Here is a 9,016-nt window from a genome sequence, read left to right on the forward strand (position 1 = left end):
CCACAGACTCCGAGACCCAAACTGCTCAGGTTCGGACCCCAGCTCTACCGCTGCTGACCCACTGTCACTGTGTGGACGCTGTTTCTGCCCTGGGTCCTCTCCTAGGTAAGATGGGGCTACTGACGTCTGCCTCACAGAGTTCTGAACGGATTACGTGAGCTGTGTTAAGACTCAGGCCCGGCCCGGCACTACTTGAGTGTTGGCTGCTGTTGATCTTACCCTGACCTGTCATGGTTTCTTCCTGTCCAAGTCCACCTGAGCACATCCCTCTGGATCGGGCCACTTGTAGTTCCAAAGTCGATAGGTCGGAAGGTGGACGGGGCCCCTACGCTCCCTTGTTTGGGGATGAGCAGATGCGGATGTGCCTGGTTCCTGGTTTCTGTCCCATTTCCCCTGAGGTCACGCTTCCCACTGACCCCTCTACGGTCCCCGCCAGCATGCACTGCTCCGTCCCCTCCGTTGAGACGAGCATCTTGGATATCAGAAGGTCCTCACATGCTTGGTGACCTAGACCAAAGTAGCACTCTTATTCCAGCTAGTCCCCTGGGATTCTCACGGGTGACATCACTCAGTTGCTCTCAGAGGGTCTCAAGCTGAGGGCAGCGCTAGGTTTCCGTCTGTTAGAACAGACGCCGTGTCTGCGTCAGTAGTGTCTCGAGTTCCTAGCACAGTACCAAACTCTGGGTTTGTAAGACAGAGGAATGGACGAATGAGTGTATAAGCAGATGACAGAGCAGCTCGACGTGGGCGACCCGTGAGCTTGACTCACCTCCACCCTCCCACAGTCAGGGTCAGAGTGGTCGGTTGACTCTATCTGGGTTTTCTGCTGAAAGACTCCTAAGTGAAATATGCCTCCAAGTGTTGGCCCATTCCTCTTCTCCTTATCTGGAGTGCCGTGAGTGTCCAATACGTGCCACCGTGTGGAATAAAAAGGTCCTGAGAACACCTTCTGTGCTCCCCCAGTGTGGTGAGGTCAGAAAGGAAGGAGCTGTCAGAGTGCTCCATTGGGCACCTCAGACAGACTCAGCTTCTTCTCAGCTCTGGCTGGTAGGGAGAGGGCCAGTTACTTAGACTCAGAGACATTAAATTCTAGGCTAACTACCGAATCCTCCCTTTCACCAAGATGGAAACCAGGGGCCCAGAGTGGAAGTGAACTCCCAAGGTCACTTGACCATGTGTCACCAGAGAAAACGTGTCTCTGGGAAGGATCCTAGGAGTTCCCAGAGAGAGGGGGGACTTGACGCAGGACCAGTGGGGCGCTCGGGGAGAGTGGGGGAAAGAATCCCAGCCTGCGCCAGTCAAGGGCACGGACAGAGGTTTCTCTAGGAACCTAGGGACACAGTCAGGGACAGTGCGTGCCGTTTCAAGAGAGCAAAGAAGGAATGAGCTTTCAAGGGAGATCGCAGGCTGTCTCCGAAGGGGACGGCCACCGGCTGGTGTGGCGTATTGATATTTATGGAGGGAAGTTGGTAGGGTCTGCACCAGAGGTGGACAAGGGTGGAGCTACACCATTCTGTGCCAGTTTTCCCTGCCCTTGTGCATCCCCCTCGGGGTACAAGGGCCTGGGCCCAGGGCACGTGGCTCGGGAGTTGCCACTGTTCCTGGGCATTTTCCGCAGCTCAGTGGTTCATGGGCGTTTCCTTTGAGACTCGGTAACCCTCCCTTTATTCCCCAACTCCTCTCCCCTGACCTGAGCCAGATCTCCTGGCCTCTCACTGCCCACCCACCTCTGTCTCTTACCCACGTCCTTGCCACCACAAGCAGAGCTGCCCCTTTAACCTCAGAGTCACACGTGGGAGAAACCACAGCGGAGGAGAAACCTCGCAGGACGGAGGCGGCACGAGGCACAGTGACAGCTCTTCCGGGGGCCATGATGGGGGGGCTTTCCAGGTGGGGTCTAGCTCTTCAGGATCTGCACTTGCACCTTGGTGCACCCTTAGACATCTTCTCCCAAGGCTTGTGGCGGGTTCCAGGGTCTGTCACTCTCTCCCCAGCCTCTCACCCAGCGGGCCTCCTTTTGTGTCCTCTGTGTGGCAGGCAAGGGGTTGGTCGCCTGGGGGTGGGTAACATTTTTTGTTTCGTTTTGAATTGTTTTGTATAGAGATTCTGCTTTTTCCCACAAGCTGTCGGGAACGCTTTGAAAGGAGGACTCAGAATCCCACGGAGTTACTTACTTGGGTCAGAAAGAGGAATGTGTTGGTACCATATTTCCTTGCCACAAAGATTTAAAGGGCACCACTTACCTTCAAAATGGTGATGTTTAATATTGACCAAAAATTAAAATTCTCAATAAAAGACCATGAAATAAATTCTGATAAAACCAGAGTCGGACAGTATGTATGTGACTTAGTAAATATTTTTTTACTTTAAGGACAGATTTCTTTGTTTTCTGGGTGTGCACTCACTCACCCAACATATTTCAGATTCATCGCAGTCGGCCTAGGTCCTGCGGTCCTGAAGCTCATTTAGAAACCTAGGAACCCTGAGAGGCTGGAAGGCTCCTGGGGGCTGAGGCGGGGGACTGCACGTCGGAGGCAGCCTGGCAACTGGGTGCTGACTGAGGCAGACTGAGCACGGGGCCAGCCACGTGTGTCTGAAGAGTGACATCAGGGGCTGGGCTGGGGCTCGATCCTCAGCACCACATAGAAATAGAATGAAGATATCGTGTCCACCTAAAACTAAGGAATAAATAAGAAAAGAAGAGTTGTAATAGGAAGGAGTAGACGCAGATGGTTTTCCCTATCTGGTAGGCGAGGAACGGACTGAGGAGCTCCGACATCTGCCGACCAGATCTCAAACTGTCTGGGAAGGGGTTTCCAGGTCAAGACGGGGTAAAACACGCTGATCTCTGGACAAATCTAGATCCGTCATATAGATTCGGTGGCTGTTCTAGTAACTGCGGAGATTCGTGGAAAATGCCCTGTCTTGACCCAGAGCAGTGATCTTTGACCTCTTCTGGGTCAGAAGTGCTTTGTGAATCAGGTCAAGACTAAAGCTTAGCGATCAGTGCAGGTTTCTGCATCACACCAAGCCCACCTCAGGTCTTCCAGAAACCTGCACGTGAAGACCCCGTGGCCTCAACAGCACGTCTAAGCCCAGCAGATTCCGCGTCTGGCCAAGGCTGTTTAAACAACTCAGGGCAGAAGTCCTGCATCTCCTCTCAAAACCTAGGGCCTGCGGTCATCTCTAGTTCTCAGGGGAAAGTGTTCCAGGACCTGAGAGGTCAAGAAATGAGGTCTTTCCTGTTGTTTTTATCAGCTGAGTTCCAGGGACTTTCACTAACAGACGTCGGAGGACGACTCCCGATTAACTGGCCATCGGCTCTAAGGGAAGTCCCCAGGTTTCCGAGCTTCTCTGAGAGATCTGGCTTCTGCTCTTGCCCTCTCTGGGCCTCAGCGTCCTCACTTGCTCCGGTTGACCCTGAAGTTCCCCTCAAGTGCCAGGGCTCTGGTTAGGAGGTGTGTTGGCCACGGACAGGTGGGCAGGTGGGTGGGGAGAAAGGACAGACAGATAAGCCTAGGAAGGCTAGGCAACAAGAAAAACCCAGAAGGCACCCAACGGAAACAGCAGGGAGGCTCACCTGGACAGCGAGCGATTGGGAGGCCAACCTGAAGGCCCGGTTCCCCCAAGCCACCGAGAGTGGGACCCTTTGATGGAATGACCACTTAGAATCCGGGGACCCTGGCTAAAACCCATAAGCCCCAGAGAAGGGGGCTCGGATACACCAAGACCTCCCCCGGCCCCGGTCAGTCAGAAGCCCTCAGGGGCACAGTGGGTTCCAGAGAGATGCCATCACTCTCTCTCTCGAGAGCAAATTCCTGGAACCCTCCTTGTTAGTGAAACTGTGTCACAACCACCCTGTCCACCAGCATATCGGGATCCTCCAAGAAAGCTGGCTGAGGGCTGTCCAAGGGTCACTAAGGGGGACAGGGAAGTGGAGGCAGAACAAGGGAGTCGACCTCCTTAAAAACTCCGCCTGTGAGCCCCGCCGGGTCCTCTGGGGAGCTCTGTGTCGTCCCTCCGTGGCACGTCACCCTGGCTCCCACTCTCTGGGTTCACAGTCCCTCCATCTGGTGAGTCACGAGAACTGGGACCCCAGCACTGCGGTGGCTGCCCTGGCTCTACCCCGAGGCCCCCAGCCCCCTAACACTGCCATCTGTGGCTCCTTGATCTCCGCGTGGCTCTGGGACAACCCTCCAAGAAGACAGTTCTGGAATCCTGGCCTGGGTCTGCTGGGCACCGAGGAATCCTGTTCAGAAGGGATTTCTAGAGCACCTGTCTGAGACAAATGGCCTCCAGCATCTTTGAGAAAAGGGCGAGATGGGAGCACTTTTGTTTCTCTCTCTGGGGAGTCTCCTAGGTGCCTGTAGGTACCAAACGAAGGCTTCAGCCTGAGGCCGGTCAAACTCGGGATCCGGCTGCCTCCTGGAGAAAGAGGGATCTCTCCCCCACTCTCAGACCTTCTCCCCCTCCGTGACTCACCTCCTCTCATTCCAGAAAGTCATGCCCAGGAACTAATTTATGGGTCCTCTCAGAGGGCTTCGAGTAAACAGTGGAGGCCCAAGGGAGGAAGCTAATGACTTGTACTCACTCGGCTATTGTTTTCCGAAAACAATTTGACTTCCTTTTCGATAGCCTCGGAATTCCTTCCTTAGAAATTGAGGCCCCGGAGCCAGGGCAGGGCCCGGCTGGCCAGCTCCGAGCACAATGCTCTCCGGGGCAAGGTTGCTTTTATTAAGAAGTTGCATCTTAAAGGGTGGTGGGCAAACAGCCTGGGAGGGTATGGAAAATCCCCGGGATGAAGGAGACCTCTGAGCCCCTGCCTGCGCCTGAGATCTCACCTCTGTCCCAGAGCATGTGACGAAAACCAAGGGTGTGGTGTCCAAAAACCAAACTTGAGAAACTGTGATCATGACCATTTTACAGACAAAGAAGTTGAGGCTCAGTGGCTTGCCAGAAGCCACCACGCCATCGATGAGTGAGGGACAGGGCTGGGATTCCAAGTTGGAATCTTTCTCAGAGAGCCCATCTGTCCTGAGTAGGCAGACCTGGTCTATCCCCCGAGAAGAGTCTACATTTGGAATTCACTGGATGAAGAGTTCAAGTGAAATATCCCTGTCTCCTTTTCCTTCTCTTTCCAGTCTCTAAAGTTGGGATTGGGCTGGGTCTTGTGTTGGGGGAACAATTTTTTTTTTGTACTGGGGATTGACCTCGGGGGCACCTAACCACTGAGCCACATCCCCAGCCCTTTTTTGTATTTTATTTTGAGACCGGGTCTCACTGAGTTGCTTAGCGCCTTGCTAAATTGTTGAGGTTGGTCTTGAACTCACGATCTAGCCTCCCGAGCCACTGGGGTCACAGGTGGGCACCGTCACTCCCGGCTGCATTATGATCTCTGCCAACGATCACCTCGTACCATACCTTGGACTTGACTGGAAACATCTTTCAGAACAAGGAGAAGCAAGTCTTCTTAGTCTTTGTGGGAGGGGTAGGAGGGGGTAGATCAAGGATGCGTATTTTGTTGGAGGAGAAAGAAAGTGCTCTGGGTATGCACTACCATCTCTCCACCAAAATGAGGCTCACTGTCTTCTTGCTTTCAAAGAGTTCCTCTGGATTTCCAAGGTGAACTTCACCTCAGGATCTCCCAGGAAAGGTCCTGGTTTTGGTTGTGGGATGAAGTCCCCAGTCACGGGCTCCCAGAGCTCAAGGGACCTCCTGCTCTGACTTCGGGGTGAAAGCAGCAGTCTCCGTGCCCGAGTGTCCCAAATGCCTGGCACGGATCCCTCTTCCTCCTCCTCCTCCAACTCTTCCATGTCCGAGCCCGTCCCAGAAGACTTCTTCACTCTGGGATCCCAGAGGGTCCTGTCTGCCTGAAGCTGAGGAAGAGGTATGGGCCTGACTCTGAGCTTGTTGGGGGGTTGAGTCTTGAGGTGGGACAGGAGTTGGCTCATGGACTACAGCTCCAGGGAAGTCTGTCTGTCTTTCTCTTTCTGCTTCTTGGAACGGCGTGTTCTTGCCCTTTTTAGCCACTGTCTGGAAAGCGAAAGTCTTAAAGGGAATGGCTGATGCCTGCCGCGTCTGCATCTCAACCAGCCAAGGAGGGCGACCTCAGCCACTAACCATGGCGCCAATTACCCATTTACGCCCTCCAACGAGGCACCGGGGACTCGTGGCTCTTGCAATTAGGCTCTGACAGAAACTATTTGCATGTGTTATTGTGTAGGCTGTAAGAGAGTCAGCAGTTAGACATCTGGACCACACGTCTTGGGAAGGGGACCCGGGAGTCAGAGAGCCACCGGGTGGGAGAGACAGCTCCTGGCCTCTAAAGAGGAGCAGGAAAAGGAGACAGATTTCAAAATGCCACCTGCAGGAAGACTTGCAGGGCAGGAGATGTGCCTCTTCTTGGGCACCTCGGTGTGGGGAGCTCCCTAATCGACCAATCCCAGCTCTTCTGCCAGGACGGGGCTCCTCTTCTTGGGCTGCCTGGGGGGGGCGTCTGCTCTTACCTGGCCCTGGCCCTCTCTGATCCGCCAGTGGATCTCCTGAGAATTTCCTCTGTAACTGTGGCTAGAAAGCGCCTGAATGGTCCTGGGTGAGTTCTAAGTGTCTCTGAGTCTGAGTTTTCGTTACTGTAAATGGACCTGATGACCTGTCATCTGACTCGCAGTGTTGTGGCTGGAAACACCTAGTGACAGAAGGCCTTAGGAAGGCCTCCCTCTCCTCCCCTTCATCACGGACAATCAATAGATCACTGACCGTGGAACTATTTGCTGAATTTTTTTTCAGTTGCAGAATTTAACACTTCGTTGTATCATTATTAATTCAAATACCTACATATAGAATACTGCATTGTTGTGCCTAAAAAGCTCTTTTCTTTTTTAATTTTTAGTTACGCATGACAGTAGAATGATTTTTGGCAGAATCTCTACACAGAGCGTAACTTATTCTCTGTGGGTCCCACTCTGTGGTGTGCATCATGTGGAGTCACCTGGTTGTGTACACAGACTCAAGGCAGGAAAATCATAGTTGATCAGTTCCACTGCCTTTCCCATTCCCTCCCTCCCCCCTCCTTCCGTTTGTTTCCCTTTGTCTAATCCAATGGACTTTTATTCTTTCCCTCCCCACGTCCCTTCTTGTGGGTTAGCATCCACAAATCAGAGAAAAGATTCAGCCTTTGTTTTGGGGGATTGGCTTATTTTACATAGCATGACAGTCTCCAGTTCCACCCGCTTGCCGGCAAATGCCATAATTTCATTCTTCTTTATGGCTAAGTAATATTCCATTGTGTAGACATACCACATTTTCTTAATCCATTCATCTGTTGAAGGACATCTACATTGTTTCCATAGCTTGGCTACTAAATAGCTCCTTTCTGCAAGTAGGATATCAGCTCCTTGTGGACAGGGGATGGCCTTTGTCTCTCACTTAGCGTAGGTGGAAGCCAAGGAGTGGCCAATACTCCTCTTTGAGACCATGATGTGTGCATAGTTCTGATGGTCTTCATAAGCCCATTTCTCTATCTTTTCGTCTCAAAGTGAAAGAGCATGGAATGTGCCAAGCACAGTGCCTGGCACAGAGTGAATGTTGAATGAAGCTCACTTTGCTATTCCGTCTGTAATGGGTGGAGCACACACATCCCCGTCTCTTTCTAAGACCCTTTCTCATACTGAAAATGAGAGTGAAGGGGAGGGCGTGGCGGAACTTTGACATCAGCAGACTTTCTCCACACATTTCCTGGGGTTTCCCACCATGTTCATGGTGTCTTTCTTAGCTATAAGGTAACAACCAGATTCAGTCCCCTCAGATCTACAACCCAAATGACACTCCTCTTACTTCCCCCAGAACCCTCCTCTCAGTCTGGGGGGGAATCAGGTGAGACGTAGAACACACTTGCAAAGTCCTTCCCAAAGCAGCTTGTTTGGGGCCAAGACAGTGTCCTGCTGCCTGCCGAGCCGGGTGCCTGGCTGGGGACACCGGTCAGGTTCTCCACCTGCCGGCAGGATGGGAGACTCAGATTTCTTTCCCCAGTTGCAGGTGGACACAAACCTTGGTTTTACTTGTTTATATGTGGTGCTGAGGATCGAACCCAGGGCCTCTTCGTAGGAGGCCAGCCTCTACCTGAGCCCAGCCCAGCCCCAGGGGGTTTCCTTTATGGCCTGCCTCTCCAGAGTCATGGGTGTGCCCACACCCGGGACGCTCTTCCCTTCTGGTCTTCATCTGCAGTGATCTATGACATGGTCGTGGTGATCCAGGAACCAGTATTCCCTGCCCCTCCCACTTTCCGGCCCTCCCTCCACCGAGACCCTAGGGCTCTGTACCTGGCTCTCTCAAGGCCAGAGAGAAGCTCTTCCCAGGGGCCTTATTTTGAGGCTGGACTGCAGGGGAAAAGTCACGGGGTGGGGACAGTCTGGGGGGGGACCTAGGTACCACCAGGGCTTCCTCTCGGCTTCAGGCCTGGGTTAGTGTAGACGGGGAGGAGCGTGGTCTCCGCTGTACCCACAGCACTTCCCGGTCCTCAGGACAACGCCGTGAGGTCGGTGTCGCTGTCCTTGACTGGCTGAGCGGAACAGAGGTCGCCTCGCCCAACGTCATGCAGCTAGTGTGTGGCAGAGCCAGGTCAAACCCAGACAGGTTGGCCCAGAAGTCTGTCTCACACTCCGCAGGAGCGGGGAGGAACTCTGGCCAGGGAATCAGATCTCCAGGTGGTTTCTTTTACTGGGGCTGTCGCCCCTCTCCGTGCGGGGAATTCGGCCCCATGTTCCTTCACTTTTTGCTGATGCTAAACTTTTTCACCCATGAAAAGCACGACCCACTAAGAAACAGCTGTGCGCACTGTTGGAGTGTCGTGATGGATGCTGTGTGGGGAAGCACGTCTCAGGTGGTGACCTGGAGCAAGGGACAGCTCGGGGCTGGCCTCGCGAATGCCGCCTGCCACCGTGGGCGAGTTGGAAAGTAGCCTGGCTCCGTGCCTGAGTGTCCCTGGTTGTTCCAGATGCTCTGTGCGATTTCCTTCCGG

This window comes from Marmota flaviventris, chromosome 10, assembly GCF_047511675.1.
Source record: "Marmota flaviventris isolate mMarFla1 chromosome 10, mMarFla1.hap1, whole genome shotgun sequence".
Classification (NCBI taxonomy): domain Eukaryota; kingdom Metazoa; phylum Chordata; class Mammalia; order Rodentia; family Sciuridae; genus Marmota; species Marmota flaviventris.